The sequence below is a fragment of the Euprymna scolopes genome, chromosome 9 (genome assembly GCF_053919585.1).
Source record: "Euprymna scolopes isolate OS-2025 chromosome 9, ASM5391958v1, whole genome shotgun sequence".
Lineage (NCBI taxonomy): Eukaryota > Metazoa > Mollusca > Cephalopoda > Sepiida > Sepiolidae > Euprymna > Euprymna scolopes.
Window position 1 is genome coordinate 75,437,525 of NC_136490.1, and position 18,533 is coordinate 75,456,057.

Below are 18,533 nucleotides of genomic sequence, written 5' to 3' on the forward strand. Positions count from 1 at the left end.
AATATTAACGTTATTATTTCGAAATTATTATTTAACATGGGAAGAGTGGGGTTTAAAATAACTTAAACGTAATACAGAAATGAACGATGTAAAAAAAAGGCATATCAAAATTTGAATTTAACTATCATCGTCATTATATTATTACGCTTATCGCTCCGTCCGTTATCATGCTGTGCATCCCTTAAAAAGGAAAGTGGAATCTTCCAAAAGTGGAATATTCCAAATAAACCTTGTCACCCTTGAAAAGGAAATTGAAATATAAAAAAAAATGGTGTCGCTGTTGAGGCAAAGCTAATAAAAATGATTTATCTTTCTCGGCCTTTTGGCTAAGATTAAAGTGTCGTATATGTTCTTCATGTGCTAAATTTCAGTTTCTTCTCTCTCAGTGGAAGAGAACTCCTTTACGACTAAGGCAATTTTTCTCCACGTTAAAAAGCAACCCTGGTGTCTAAATCTGTCCCGTGGGGAGGCATCGTGAATAGGTACTATGTTTAATATAACAAAGTTTTAATATTAAAAAAGTAACTTGAAAAAGTTATTTCTGATTTAAGTACAAAATGCCCTGGAAATGTTACTTCTGATTAATTATAAAATACCCTGGAAAATGTCCGTTCTGATTATTTTTTTTTCATTTGTCTCCCCACAAGGGCGGAATTAGCCATGAGGTCGGTTGTAAATTTAGGGAGAAACCAGCTCCCTAAAAGGGACACTCTGGTCAATAACAAAAATAAAAATTGTATCAGTAGTGAAGGATTTTCCTCCATTAACCAAGACCAAAAGAGGGGGGATTTATGTCAGCGGCATGCTGAAACTGATACTACACTCAGACATTCATGTTGAAGCAATGGTTATCTAATCCTTAACCGTGTTAATTTTTTTTATGTATTACTTTCGAAAAGCTGCTGAAACAGTTTATGATTTAAACATTACTTTATTTCAAGTATATTTTAAGCAGTGGGTTACGGGATATGAATCAGTCCCGGAAATTACTCAAACCATTTACGATTTAAGCATTACTTTATTGTATGTATATTTTTAACAGTGGGGTAGGGGATATTAAATCAGTCCCGAAAATGGGTGTAACCGTTTACGCATTACACATTACTTTATTTAATGTATATTTTTAACATTGGGGTGGGAAATATGAAGTCGGTTCCGGAAATGGCTGCAACCATTTACGTTTTGGACATTACTTTATTGAATGTATATTTTTAGCAGTAGGATGGGAGATAAGAAGTCGGTCCCGGAAATGGCTGAAAAAGTTTACGATTTATACATTACTTTATTTCATGTATATTTTCAACAGTGGGTTGGGGATTATAAGTCAGTTCTAAAATAGCTGAAACAGTTCACTATTTTGACATTACATTATTTCATGTATATTTTTAGCAGTGGGTTGGGGATATAAAGTCGGTCCCGGAAATGGCTGAAACAGTTTACTATTTAGACATTACATCATTTCATGTATATTTTTAGCAGTGGGTTGGAGATATAAAGTCAGTCCCGGAAATGACTGAAACAGTTTACGATTAAAATATTACTTTATTTAATGTATATTTTCAACAGTGGGGTGGCGGATATGAAGTCAGTCCCGATATTGAATGAGATGTGCAAATATATACTATCAGAAAGCGTCGCCCAGTATTGAATGAGATTGGTGGGTATTTTGCTACTATATGGTAACAAAATACCCAGCGTCGCCCGGGATCGAATGAGATAGGTGAACGATATATATTAGCAGAATATGCGGCGTCACCCGGGATTGAATAAGATAGGTGAAACATATATACTATGAGAAAACCCAGAATTGATTGATTTGTTTGTAATGAAATAATCAGCCCAGGCAATATATCAAAGTTATTATTTAAGTAAGGGGGAGCGACATAGTGCGTTAAAGTTATGAAAATTATTGTCGAAATTAGTAACATATCCAAGAATTATGAAAAATGATGAAATGTGATTTACTTGATTAGTGTGTTTGTAATGATATAAAAAGCCAAGACAATATATCAAATATATTATATATGTAGGAGGGAGAGGCATAATGTGGGGTTTTAATTATAAAAAATATTGTCGAAATTAGAACATATCCAGGAGTATGAACGAAGATTAAATGTGAGTTAATCGATTGTGGAAATATATCAAAGTAATTATGTTTGTAAGAGAGGGCGAAAAGGATGGTTTAAATTATGGAAAATAATTATCGAAATTAATAACATATCCAAGAATTATGAAAAATTATAATATGTTATTTAATGCATTAGTGTGTTTGCAATGAAATAATCAGGACATGAAGTCATACCCGGGATTGAATGTGATAAGCGCAAATATATACTAGCAAAAGGCGTCGCTCAGTATTGAATGAGATAAGTGGAAAACATTTAGTAGCAGAATACCCAGCATCGCCCAGGATCGAATTAGATAGGTGAAACATATATACTAGCAGAATATATGGCGTCACTCGGGATTGGATAAGATAGGTGGATCATATATACTATGAGAATACCCGGAATTGATTGATGTGTTTGTACTTAAATAATCATCCCAGGAAATATATCACAGTTATTATTTTAGTAAGGGGGAGCGACATAGTGGGTTTAAGTTATGAAAATTATTGTCGAAATTAGTAACATATCCAAGAATTATGAAAAATGATGAAATGTGAGTTATTTGATTGGTGTTTTTGTAATGAAATAATAAGCCCAGACCATATATCAAAGTTCTTATATTAGTAAGAGGGGGGAATAATGTGGGGGGTTTAGTATAAAAAAATCATTGCCGAAATTAGTAACATATCCAAGAATTATGAAAAATAATGAAATGTGAGTTATTTGATTGATGTGTTTGTAATGAAATAAGCAGCCCAGCAAATATATCAAATTTATTATTTTAGTTAGAAGAAGGCTATAAGGTGTGTTAAATTTATGGGAAATTATTGTCGAAATTAGTAACATATCCAAGAATTATGAAAAATGATAATATGTGATTTAATGAATTAGTGTGTTTGCAATGAAATACGTTATTATTTTAATAAGGGGGCGATGATGTGGGTTTAAAGGATGAAAAACGATTGTCGAAATTAGTAACATATCCAAGAATTATGAAAAATGACGAAATGTGAGTTAATTGATTAGTGTGTTTGAAATGAAATAATCAGTCCAGAAAATATATCAAACTATTTTAGTAGTGGGGGGTTATTAATGTGCGCTAAAAATATAAAAAGTGATTGTCGAAATTAGTAACATATTCGAGAATTATGAAAAATTATGAAATGTAAATTAATAAATAGTTGTGCTTTTTATAAAATAATCGGCCCAGACAATACATCAAAATTAAGAGGGCGATGAGGACGGTATACATTATAAAAATATTGTTGAAATTAGTAAGATATTGAAGAATAACGAAAAATTGTGAAATGTAAGTTAACTAATCGGTGTGTTTATAATAAAATAATCAGCCCAGGCAATACATCAATATTATTATTTAAGTAGGGGGAAAGGCAATAAGGAGGGCTAAAATTATTAAAAATTATTGTCGAAATTAGTAACATATCCAAGAATTACGAAAAATGATAAAATGTTAGTTCATTGATTGGTGTGTTTGTAATAAAATAATCAACCCAGACAATATATCAAAGTAATTATTTTAGTAAGAGAGGGCGATAGGGATGGTTTTAATTACAGAAAAATTATGGTAGAAATTAGTAACATACTCAAGAATTATGAAAAATGATGAAAAGCGAGTTTATTGATTGGTGAGTTTATAATAAAATAATCAGTCCAGACAATATATTAAAGTTATTATGTTAGTAAGAGAGGACGATAAGGATGCTTTTAATTATGAAAAATGATTGTCGAAATTAGTAACATATCCAAGAATTATGAAAAATGATAATATGTGATTAACTGCAATAATGTGTTTGCAATGAAATAATCAGACCAGACAATATATCAAAGTAATTATTTTAGTAAGGTGATAGCGTTGGTTTAAATGATAAAAATGTTTGTCGAAATTAGTACCATATTCAAGAATTATGAAAAATGATGAAAAGCGAGTTAATTGATTAATGTGTTGTAATGAAAAAAATCAGCACAGACAATATATCAAATTTATTATTTTAGTAAAGGGAGAGCTATAATGTGTGTTTAACTTATTACAAATAATTGTCAAAATTAGTAACATATCCAAGAATTATAAAAAAAATGATGAAATGTGAGTTAATTAATTGGTGTGTATGAAATAAAATAATCAGCCTAGACAATAAATCAAAGTTATTATTTAGAAAAGGTGGAGGTGTGAAAATGTGGGTTAACATTATGAAAAATGATTGTCGAAATAAGTAACAGATCCAAGAATTAAGAAAAATGATGAAATGTGATTTTATGCATTTGTGTGTTTGTAATGAAATAATAAGCCAAGACAATATATCAAAGTTATTATTTTATTAAGGAGGGGGGAGATAATGTGGGTACAAATTATGAAAAATGATTGTCGAAATTAGTAACATATCCAAGAATTATGAAAAATGATGAAATGGAGGTTAATTGATTGGTTTCTTTGAAATGAAATAAGCAGCCCAGCAAATATATCAAAGTTATTATTTTAGTAAGATTGGGCGATAATGTTGCTTAAAAATATTTAAAAAATATTGTCTAAATTAGTAACATATCTAAGAATGAAAAATGATGTGTGTGTTTGTAATGAAATAATCAGCCTATACAATATATCAAAGTTATTTTTTTAGTAAGGTGTGCGAAATGGTGAGTTACAAATGATGAAAAATTATTGACATGATTAGTACCATATCCAAGAATTTATTACATATGAAAAATGCCGCTGCGGAATTTCCACGGGTCCCGCTAGTAATAAATATTATGGTATCTGTTCAGTGTACATTTACCTATAAGTATGGCCAAGCACTTATAATTCAGTAAGTGTAATTTTTTTTCAAAAATAATCAATTATAATAAACAGAACGACCCATAGAAATCTATCTATATTCTTTTTTCATTTTAATATACTTTCATAGAAATGTTTCTGTTATGTCAAAAAAAAACTATTTTCTTTACGTCACAAGTGTCACGCTCATACATGAATTCCATAGCTAATATACCATACTGACCCAACGGGTCACGGGTAGACTAGTATATAATAAAATTATACATATACTATGATATACTCATACATATTATTAAATACAAGTATAAATTTTATATACTTTTATATGCTACTATACATTAGTTTATACTACCATATACTGTTATATATTTTATATAATAATATACAATATTATATACTATTATATACGTTTCTATAGCATAGTATGCTTAATAGACTAATATTTACGTTTACATACTAATATATATTTTTCTATATTATATACTATTATTTACATACGATTATATATTATTATACACTATTATAATTTTGTGTATAATTATATACCTATATATTATTATATACTATTATAAATTTTTATATTATTATATTTTATGCATTATTTTATATTATTATACTTTTATGCATTATTATGTGCAACTACATATTTTTGTATATAACTATGTATTATGTATAATTATATAGAATCATATATTATTATATATTATCATATTTTATAAAATATACTATTATCTATTATTATATACTTTTATTAACATATATGCTGTTATATTTTATTATATACTTTTATATATCATAATATACTATTATCTACTATTATATACTACTGTATATTTATATACTATTATATATTATACACTATTATATACCTTTTATACCATTATATACTTCAATATACCAATATATTTTATTTATTTAACATTATATATTTGTTATATTATTTTATGCTTTTTTATATTATTTATTTCTTTTTGATATGTATTTTATACTATTATATATTATTATGAATTAATCTATATAATTATATACTATTATAGATTCTTATATTATTACTTATTATTAATCATATATATTATTAGATACTGCTGATTATTATATACATATTTTATTTTTATATATTATTATATAATAATATATATTTTTGTATGAAATATTTTTATTATTATTTGCTTTCATATACTATTATATGCTATTTTATAGCATTTTATATTTATGTGTACTATTATATACAATTATGTACTATTATATATTTTTATTTACTTGTATATATTATTATATTCTATTATATACTATTATATATTATTATATATTATTATATATTATTATATATTTATCTTTTTATTTTATATTATCATATAGTATTTTAATTTTTTATAATACTATTTTTATATTTTATTATATGTTATAATATATCGGATATATGATATTGTACATGATATTTTATTATATATTATAATATATCGGATATATGATATTGTACATGATATTGTATTTTTGTTTTATTTTCATATATTATATACTGTTGTATTATTATATATTATTAATAATTACTATATAGTATTATTTGTTTTGTATACTATATTAGCCTATTTTATACCATTATATATTATTATATACTAATCTATTTTATTATATATTATTGTATTTTTATTCATATTAATATGTACTTATATATCATTTATTATTATTTTCTCTTGTAATATATTATTATATTCTATTATATTTCAATATATACTTTTAGCTGTACTCGCCTGGATATGCATTGATGTGGCTGAGTCTGATGCACACAAGTTTTACATTGATTTGTATCGCACAGACACGCGCATGCACACACGCACATGCATACACACACGCACACACACTCGAGAGCACACATGCGCAGACTAGCACATACACCAACCCATACGCATACACACACTCAAATGCACACACACGCACACCCATGCACATACACCCATACGCACATACTCTCTTTCACATGCCAACGCACACGCACATGCACACACGCACACTACCTAACACGCATTGACACGCACAGATACGCACACACACAAAACAAAAAACATACGCACACCCACACATGCAAAAACACAAACACACACGCACATTCACAGACATGCACACACACAGACACACAAACACACATGCACACACACTTTACAAATAGTTCTGTATAGATAGTTTAAAGGCTTCAAAATCACCCATCAGGAAATTTTAAGTATATGAACTGTCAATTTAAAGCAAGATAGGTCAGTGTGTAATTTTTCGATATAATCCGGGTCTCGGCTATATTATTCACTTCCTCTTGTTTATTAGTTTATTTTTCGTAAAAAGAAAAAAGTGTAGTCAAACAGTCAGGAATAGAGAACCCACACACACAGAACCAGACACACGTACCCACGCACGCACACAAAAACATAAAAACACACAGATATCTACACACACACACAAGGACACAAACACATACACGCACATTGACAGACACGCACACATGTTTACGCACATACACACGCACACACAAGCACACTTGGCAAATAGTTCGGACTAGACAGTTTAAAGGCTTCAAAATCACATAAGTTTTCGGCAAATTCCAGGTCTCGGTTATATTATATTCGCCTCATCCGTTTTATTTTTTATTTACCGTAAAATGAAAGAAGTGTTGTCAAATCATCAGGAATAGACAATGTAAAGGCTTTCAAAACATACATAAAGATTTTTTAAGTAAATAAACGGTCAATTTCTGGTTCGTCAAAACCGGATGTAGACTATAGTAATCATTTAATCCATTTATTTGTTTTTATTGAACGTAACTTAAAAAAGAATTTTACTTAATCGCATTAAAAGTAAAAGAAAGACTTGTGTAGCATAAAAAATATGAAATAATTGCTTATCAGCATGGGCCGATGTGTCGAAAAAGAGTATTTGATAACATCTCGATGTAAATACGAGTTTACATGCATTTTGGGTGATTACAATAACAAGAGTTGGCATGTTAACGGAACTGTTAAGAACATTTGCCTCGTGTAAAAAGTGACGCCATATTTGGAAATTTCTAGAGTGTTCGTTTTTTTAAATAAAATTTAGATTTTGGAATGAACGAATTGTCTGCTGTCAGCTAATGATATTTGATTAAATGTTAGAAGGGGGAATTTATTATTTAGGAATTTGGAAATGGAAAGATCATCGTATGTCTATGAGTATAGAATCCAGTTCATAAGGGTGCAACCTCAGATCTGTTGAAAGTGCAGAAATCATCCCGGTGAGGAGTAGGACGTTAAGAGGATATTTAGAGGGAAAAATAGGAACTATTTTCTCTAAAGATGGTTGTGATTTTAATGATGTTGCTCCTAGGATGTAATGCAGGATTTTATTATAATGACTAAATGTATTGTAGTTGGCGTTCAAATATTTAATAATATAGTGACTAATTGTCTATACATATAAAGTTTTATGTAGCATCTGTTGTTGTAAACCGACACTACTTTGGTCCAGTGGGGAATCTCTGCAATCAAAATATTATAAAAGAGATTATATGATATAATATACTATTATATACTAGTATATATTATTATATATTAGCATATATCATATACTATTATATGTCATTATATAACATATACTATTACATATTATTATATATTATATCCTATTATATAATATAATATACTATTATATACTTATTATATAATATCATATTTTATTATATACTTTTTTGTGCTATCATATGTTATTATAAAGTATTATATACTATTATATACTATATACTCATTATATATTAGTATATATTATTATATACAAATATATATTATTATATAATACTATGCATTATTATATACTAGTATATACTAATATATATTATTATATACTATTATTTATTATTATATACCATTATATATTTATATACTATTATATATTATTATATATTATTATTATATTCTATTATATACTAGAATATGCTATTATATATTATAATAGACTATTATATATTATCGTATACTATTATATCTAATTATATGCTATTAAATATTATTATATATTATATACTTTTATATACTATTATATATCATTATATGCCAAGTTTTACATAATTTTGTTGCAAGCGTGTACATGCTTGCACTAGTATATGTGTTTGTTCGATTTCTTCTGTTGGAAGATATAACAGAATAATGTGAGGGAATTATATTTGGGAGAGGGTTGTTACCTATATCGACACCGTCTGTATTTCTCCCAGAAGGATCGACGCTTTGGGACAGCACAAGTACAATTCATGAAACAAAATAAGAAAACAGTTTGAATAAATATACACATTAAGATGTTACCCGAGTTAAAGTAATTAACGTTTGTGTCCTATACGTTTTTTTTTTCTATATTGTAATCACTCAAAATGCATGTTAAATATTTCTCAGCTTGGGGATTGAAGTAATTTTAAGAAATTCTTCTTTGCAATTAATTTACCAACTGACTCAATATTATGACTTGACTATCCTTTTCCCCCTATTTCTACAGTGTTTATCACTCTCGCTTCCCTTTTCCTCTCTTTCTTCTCATTAACGCATCCTTTTTTTAATCGTGCTTCTTTTTCTTTCGATATTAACGAAGATAATCAGTGAGAGGATAAGCGTGCGTCGAAACATAACTTTATGCATGAATGTTGATTGTTCCTATTTACACTGCCTCCCCACGGGACAGAGTTAGACACCAGGGTCGTTTCTTAACGTGGAGAAAAGGAACAAAAATAAAAATTGTCTCAGTCGTGAAGGATTTCTCATCCACTGACAGAGAACAAGAAATTGAAGTGCAGCATCTGAAGAACAGATACTACACTTTGATCTTGTCCCGAAGTTGATTGTTATTAGAAATGAATGTAGAACTCCTCATTTCTTTCGCGGGGGGGTCGCTCATAAATGTAAAATTTACCAACGGCTTCAGTGTCATCACATGTAGGCTTGATTTGATCTAACTCTAAATGTGCCGGTAGTGGCATTCCCAATCGCAATTCAAAATCAAAAATATATTCTCATTCAAACATAGTATACAATGAAGTTTCTACATGTGCTTGCCTGCCGTATCATTTTTCATCTCTTGGTGATCGTCAGCTTGAGCTCTCAATAGTGGTTTGCTAAGACTTTGTGAGTATTGCCTCTTGCAGTGCACAATGAATGACGTCACAAAACTATGACGTTGCTAAAGGATGATATCAACCATCAAAACATAAGGCACATTGTATGATGTCACAAAATGATGACGCCATCCATCAAACAAGAGAAAGCTATGAGATTTTGAAAGGTCGTGAGAATATAAACATTTTTAAGTGTGTAGTCTGCCCCACTACCACGTAAGTTGTTTATATTTTTAAGCGTGTATCTGCCCCACTACCACGAATCGGGAAATTACCGATCATTTTTCTCGTTTTTTTTTTGTTTTGTTTTTGTTTTTGTTCACTTGCATCATTATCTTCATCCTCCTCTCCCTTCTTTTTAATTTTTTTTAATTTTTTTTTCTCTTTTTATCTCACTTTTTTATCTTCCTTCTCTTTTTACGTTTTTTTTTTTTTTTCCTTTCATCCCTTTCGTTCTTTCTTTGTTAGGAACCTTCATTTCTTATTCATCATTATCGGTTTCCGTTAGTTTTTCTTCCCCCCCCCCCCCGTTTTATTCCAGATTGCGGCAAACATGTCCGCTTCTCAGTTTATTAGCATATCTTCATTTTTCTTGATTCTTTAAATCACGAGCAAATTTATATCGGCTGTATACCCTCTTGTCCAGATTCGAGTACAAATCACATGTCATCAGATTCTTATTGAAAAATTTAGTCATTCGAATGATGGTTTCTTTAATTGCTGTTACATTATCCTCATGATCTTATCCTGCTCTCTTTCTCCACTCTCTTTCTATACCAGGTGGCATTCTATATGCCATCTATTCTTTTCATCTTCCTTTTCCTTCTTTTCTAATTTCTCACTTGTTTCTAAATATTTATTGTTGTAAACTGCCACATATCAGCACCCCTCGGTTATTTTTATTGAATCAAATCGAACTTCTGTGAAGGACTAGAAATTAAAACACCAGCAATTAAATGTGAGCCGCAGTTTCGATTTCCTTTTCACATCAATTATTAAAGATTAAAACAACAGCAAACAACTTCTGGTGTTAAAGAACAACACTCTATATTTAGAACATTTTTTTTTTGTGAATATTATTTATTCAGATTATGAGAAGTTATTGGCACAAGTAAATATTAAGTTGAAATAACTACAAAAAACTTAATAAGTTTATCAAATGTATAAAGTTTTAAGTTTTTGTAAATGGGGCAATGTTAAAGGCGTAAATTATGCACATTAAGAAGATAAATATAAATAACCATTTCTGAGTATAAATCAAACGAAAATTCTAAATCAGTTCATGATGTTTGAAAATATTGATTGGATCATTTGAAAGCTTGCACGTATATATATATATATATATATATATATATATATATATATATATATATATATATATATATATATATATATATATATATATATACAACTTTATTTAGCAGAGAAACGCACGGACAGATGTGAAGAAAAAAAACAACATTGGAATTAGAAAGCTTTTATTTAATCAACAATAGAGACTTATATTTCCATTTATCTTAGTTAAATGCAGTCTTTTTTTCCTGTTTTACAAGCTGATAAAAATAAATCCGTTTGTGTAGACTTCATGGATGGTGACGTTGCATCTACAAAGAGAGAAGAAAAACTTTAAAACGTTCATCAGGTAAATATTTGAGAAATAATTAATAAACAACAATATTTTATACGAATGTTACTAAATTTATATTTGGTTATCTCTATTATATATATATATATATATATATATATATATATATATATATATATATATATATATATATATATATACAATAAACAAACCTATATATATACACACACACACACACATATATATATAAACAATAAACAAACCTATATATATCTATATATATATATATATATATAAACAATAAACAAACCTATATATATATATATATATATATATATATATATATATATATATATATATATATATATATATATATATATATATATATAGGCTTGTTTATATTTATAATCAAATCATTCCGGCTATCTTCAGCTATATTTAATTTGGTATGGATTCCTTCTGGGGGAAAGTATGCCGTTTTTGTTTCTTTGTTTGTTTTTGTTGTTTGTTTGTTTCGTTTTGTTTTTTGAGGGTTTTTTTTCATCAACACAGTCTCGAAAATTAAACAGTTTTTTTTAATATTGTATGATGTACTTGGGTAGAAAAATATTAGCTTCGATATTTAATCGAGAGCAAAGTTCAACACAATAAGTCGTAGTAGATGCGTATTGCTGTATTGTATGTAGATAGATATGAATAGATAAAAAGGAGGTTTATATGTATATAAATCAACATTTTATTCATTTTGTTATGATTTAAATGCATGGTTTCATTAAGTCCTTAATTTTGATAGTTAAACACATATACGCAAGAATCATAAACTGTCAAATGAGTGAAATCCTGAAAAGTCATATTCAATTACTTAGGGGAACAGGTTGATTGAAATTATATATCTAACTTAAGACAGTTATCAGTAAAATTAATTACGTTCTTTCGATATTTTTTTTAAACTATTGCTTTTGGTGCGTATGCAGATTTTATCAATTTAAAATCTTATAACAATTTTGGTTTCAAAAAAGATTATATGGAACAATGCTTTTTCAATCCATACGAATACATATACTTATATCATATTCAGCCAAATATTAGTGTGAACATTTTCAGATATAATGCATGGATATGAACATTTTTTATCGCTTAGAAGTTTTTATTTTGTATTTTAGATCAAATGGACAATAGAATGAGGGGGTTAAGGATTGATAGCTAATTGCAGGAAAATTCAATCTGCCAACATAATAGAATTTAAAATGCAAATGAGATTATAACCTACCAATAAGAATTTACAAGAGCTCCTTATCTCTATTAATAGCAACTGGCATCACGTAAGATACTAAACATTAATATGTTGTGTTTTGTATATAAAAAATGATGCCTTATTGCCATCAGAAGACGTTAAATCGCTTTTTTGAAAAAAAAAAATCGTTTTCGCCTCCTTTTGAAAACACATCGCTCACTTTCTTTATAAATTAGAGGTTGTGTCAAAAAATTCCATTTTACTGATTTCTTAACGTTCGCCAGAGATGTTTTTTAAGATAATAAACTTACATAGGAAAAAGGTTGCTAACATACCAGTAATATGATGAAATAAAAATTACTTAATTAAAGTATATATATATATATATATATATATATATATATATATATATATATATATATATATATATATGTATATATATATACTAGCAAAAGTACCCGTCGTTGACTGGGTTCAAAAACAGCCTACAGAAAATGGACTCTGATTTATGAAAGTATGATAGGTTATGAAAAGGAAGGGTTGTAAAGAGATAGCTTCGAATTTGGGGGTATCAAAACCAAAGCAAAATATGATGAAAGTAAAAATAAAATAGACAAATCCGAAAATTTATTATACCATACCTGTTCACACTGAAACGCTTATCACAATATTCTGTGGATCTATATTAAAAAACCTTGTTAAACTTTGTGACATATTTCCATTCTATGGAGGTCAGGCGCGAACGAACACCCCATAATTTTATTATACCATATTTCTTCAAACTGAAGCATAATTATCAAGGTATACTTACGCAGATAGATATGAAAAGTCTTTATAAAAGCGTGTGCCTATTTCCATTCTATGGAGACCAGGCGCGAACGCAAACCCCACAAGTTTATTATACCATCCCTATTTAAGTTAAAACATACTTATCAAAGTATTCTTATGTACATCTATATCAAAAACACTTGTAAACTTTTTTTTTTAATTTTCAAATTTTTTATTTCCATACTTTGTGGACCAGGCGCGTACGCAGCCCCCACAATCATTATGCCAGATCAAACATATCCATTCCTGTGTTTCGATACATCTTCTATCATTATATGCGATCAGTCTTCTATAATAGACAACCATATAGAGCCTATTCGTAACCAGACACACACACAGACGTTCAACCTTATATATATATATATATATATATATATATATATATATATATATATATATATATATATATATATATATATATATATATTATAAAGGGGAGACTATAACTCGCTGCTATGGTTTTAAATGATCTGAAATAACAACAAAGAGAAATTTGATTCCAAATATTTCCCATGTTATATCTTCCGTCTTTTAGAAATAGGGTACGATTATGAATTTCTCCAGTATCAAATAATCTTTCTACATCGTGAAATTTACTTTATCTATGAAAACCAAAGAGGGTAAATATAACATATGAAAAATATTTGGAATCAAGTCTCCCCTTTGCTGTTGTTTCAGATCATTTGGAACCTATAGCAGCAAATCTTAGTCTCCTCTCAATAAAGGCCAGAGGTTTTGAGGAAATATCAGATATTTTGTAATTCATATGCAAAACTAAGAAACTAATGACTATGATTGAAATATTGATAGAGGTGCAGTATTTTTCCACCCACAAAAAAACTTTAAAATTGCAACTAGGTTTTCGAGGGTGCTGAAAAGAAAATAACAGTTAAAATCCTAGGAAACAGGTAGTTTCTAAGATATGAAGAAATTATAGTTTTAAAAAGTGAGGGGATCACTTATCTGTATTAATTTAACGTAAAATGGACGCCCACCTTATAAACACTTTTTTGGGGAAAGGGGTATCTTTTTAAAGTTGCTGTTGATTTGGTAATTGTGGCCTAATAGACTAATATAAACCCTACCTTAAAAACTTGTTGTCTATAGGTTTTCGTGTGTGTTGAAGACGAATATCGCACTGAAAGATTAACGACTAAAAGACCAAACAAGTATATATATATATATATATATATATATATATATATATATATATATATATATATATATTCTCTCTCTCTCTCTCTCTCTCTCTATCTATCTATCTATCTATCTATCTATCTATACAAAAGTCACTTTGTGTGTATGTGTGTGTGCGAGTTCCTTCCTCATAGGTTCCGAAACGACTGAGCCTATCATTCTCAAATTTCACGCAAAGGCAATTTATATGTCTGACAATGTTCTTTAGATATATTTCGTACAGAAATTCATCCGATTAAACAAACATTTCGTAACCCTTACATATATCCTCTTATTATTATCCACCTTAACTTCACATTTGTAAACAATTACAGAAATTACACAATTGCAAACAAATGAGCATACGTTAGATGTCCTATAGTTACGCTGTCTCCCCAAATTTAGTTCACCTGATTCAATCCTATTATTATTTACTATTTAGTTTATTTTACCATTGTTAGAACCTATTATAGTATTGTCTAAATTGGTAGCGGTTGAGTATTAAAGTTTAACTGTGTTCTTATTAATTATTTTACTTGATTCATTTTCTAGGGGAAGTTCTTATCGATTATTTTGCAAAATTCTTTTGACATATTATTTTGACAGTTCGGTAAAAAGTGGATAAGACCAGACTTGTTTTTTGTGTCTATTTCTCTGATTCTTAATATTATCATCACTATTATATTTTCTTTATTATTTTTGATTTTATTCTTTTTATCCTTTTTCTTATTTGTATATATTTTTTTATTATTAGCACTTCTTCTTTCATTTATTGTTATGTTGTATGATATTATGTAGTTTGTTCTGCTTTTATTAAAATTATTCTATTATTATTAAGTCTTTGTATTTGATTTTTCCATGATCTCCTGATCTAATGAAAGCTTCATTATAATAATCCTTATTCTTATTGAATATATTCTCATATTGAGATAACCTGTATATTCTTTCTGATATACTGGAGAATACCTTTTTCATACACATAGCATGATTCGATTTATAATCTATGTAAAATAGTGCTTGGTTTGGTGTGTCATACGGTTCATAGGTAATATCATTAACTGTTTGATCTCTTAAATAAGGATTAGAAAAATGGTAATAAATGCATAAATAGTGTATTTCACCGTCTAAAGAGAGGCTGTTTTATGGAATATTTTTGAATGACATGATGTTTGAAATTGTCCGAATGGTCACGAGAGAATTATAACGAACATGAAAATACACAATATGATGCTCTCATTTTTTTACTTTATTGTCTTCATTTTCTAAAAACATTATAGGAATGCGAAATTATAATAATTGATAATCATGAAGCTTAATAATTGAGTCGATTTATTTTACCAAATTTTTATTGGTATATGAACATTACAGAATTTTGCTATATGTTAATATATTTAAAATTTTGGTTAAAAAATATTAATACGCTATATACATATATATATATATATATATATATATATATATATATATAAAAGAAAATGATCATATTTTAATCTAAGTCTTTGTAATAGACGTTTCAGAAAACGACATAAAGAACATTATAAATGCAGTAAAAATGTTTGCTTTTTTTCTTTTATTTTTGCTTTTACTGGTTAACTATGGCTAGTAAACAAACAGACGAAATTTGCTTTCCAACAAATTGTAGGAATTTTACTTTAAATGTTAGAAGATTTATGTTAATCTTTATGTTTTATTTTTTAATTATTTAAATATGTATCTTTACTTCGTGAAAATTGTATCATTCCACGAAATTATAAAAGAAGGCATTAATAACTTACCTCAAAACTCAGTAATAAAAAGGCTGATGGGACGTTAAGTTGTAACGCCTGTCCAACTAACCCTATATAATGTACAAACTGACAATCATAATCATTATTTTAGGACACTAATTTCGAGCATGCGCATAGCAGATTTAGCGCCTGTCGAGTTTTCCTTCCTAAACTTCTCAACTTTCCATTAGTAATCAGCTTCAAGCTCTGTCTGCATGGTTCAATTAAATTACAACTTTTAATATCACTTTCTCATGAGATAACAATTATACTAATCAAAATTTGTTTGTAAAATCGTATTTAATTATTTGACTATTTTATAGTTCCAAATCTGTATTCCTGTGCGGACATTTAGAAAAATTACCAAATTCTTTCCATTTTTATACACAATTTAGCGAACATAATCCCGTTCGATTTAGTGGCATGATTGTAGAATATGTTTGATTTTCGCATTATATTTCTTTCTCTAACCAAATTCCATCAACCATTAGTTCCATTAGTTCCATACCATTAGTATAGATTGGAGATATTATTATTTTTATATAGATTGGAGATATTATTATTTTTATATAGATTGGAAATATTATTATTTTTATATAGATTGGAGATATTATTATTTTTATATAGATTGGAAATATTATTATTTTTATATAGATTGGAAATATTATTATTTTTATATAGATTGGAGATATTATTATTTTTATATAGATTGGAAATATTATTATTTTTATATAGATTGGAAATATTATTATTTTTATATAGATTGGAAATATTATTATTTTTATATAGATTGGAAATATTATTATTTTTATATAGATTGGAAATATTATTATTTTTATATAGATTGGAGATATTATTATGCCATAAAGAAGTTCACTGCCTATTTTTCACTTATAAAATAAACTTTATCTTCGTTAAGCACACCTTGTCATTTGACTTTGTCACAATCGGGTTAGTATTTTATCCAATCCACCTGAGAGAATTTACAAGGTTAACGGTATTAATTTTCGATTATTGTCACCAAATTGGTTTAATAATTTCTACTAAAACGACATGTTTTCGATTTTGCATTTCATTCGTAATCAAGGGAGGATAACAGTCAAAGATAAGATGCCTCATTTAGATAAAGAGCGTTTATCTTGAGAACAGATTAACATTTTGGAAAAAATACCATCATCTAAACAAAATTAGTTCTAATATTACAAAACAATGGGATTTTTGTGCTCAATATGCATTAATTAAATGTTACACGATGACTATTAAGATGTTTTACATCAACAGATGCTTTATTTTACTTCTTTCTTCATAAATATATTTTGAAATTACTTTGAATTCAACATAGCTTGATTTTAACTTATTGGGTAAAGTTCTTTCTAAGCATAATGCCATTTTTAGCAAAACCTATTAAATAAGAAATTTTGTTTCAATTTCATTTTTAAATGGAACTCGATCCATAAAATCTGTCTTTAGGACAAAAATATCTGACAAAATATGAATGTGAGGAATCTCGCATTCATTATTTTGTTTTAGTAAAAACAAATCAAGGGTAATATGCGTTAAAGTGTGATCCAAATATTTTTTTTACAAAATAATTGTTTTAAATTTATATGTGGCCGATAATTTAAATACCCCCATGTTAGCAATCATTTATACTTTTATCTTTGAAATCAGCATATACTTCATCCATGGCAATAATACAGACCGAGCGGGACCTGTGGAAATTCAACAGGGGACTCATTCATATGTAATATATTGATGTTGGCGTAAATGAAGATGCTCTGGTATTATTCTAGCTCTTTTGTTAACACTGCAAAAGTATTTATCTAAGCTAACAGGGACGCTTAAATATGATATTTAAAATTTTTCAGATTTCGTATATATTATTAAAGAGTTAATGTTCTATCGATTTTTATATATAATAAAGTT

At 27.9% G+C, this 18,533-nt stretch overlaps 1 long non-coding RNA gene across 1 annotated transcript in view; it reads right to left on the bottom strand.

Moving 5' to 3' along the window:
* Positions 1-11,484: 11,484 nt before the first annotated feature.
* The window catches only part of LOC145284993 (uncharacterized), a 154,265-nt gene continuing 147,216 nt past the window's right edge, over positions 11,485-18,533 (bottom strand). Inside the window, exon 2 of the long non-coding RNA XR_013868924.1 lies at positions 11,485-11,622. This is a non-coding gene — a long non-coding RNA (uncharacterized LOC145284993). The remainder of the gene's footprint in view (positions 11,623-18,533) is intronic.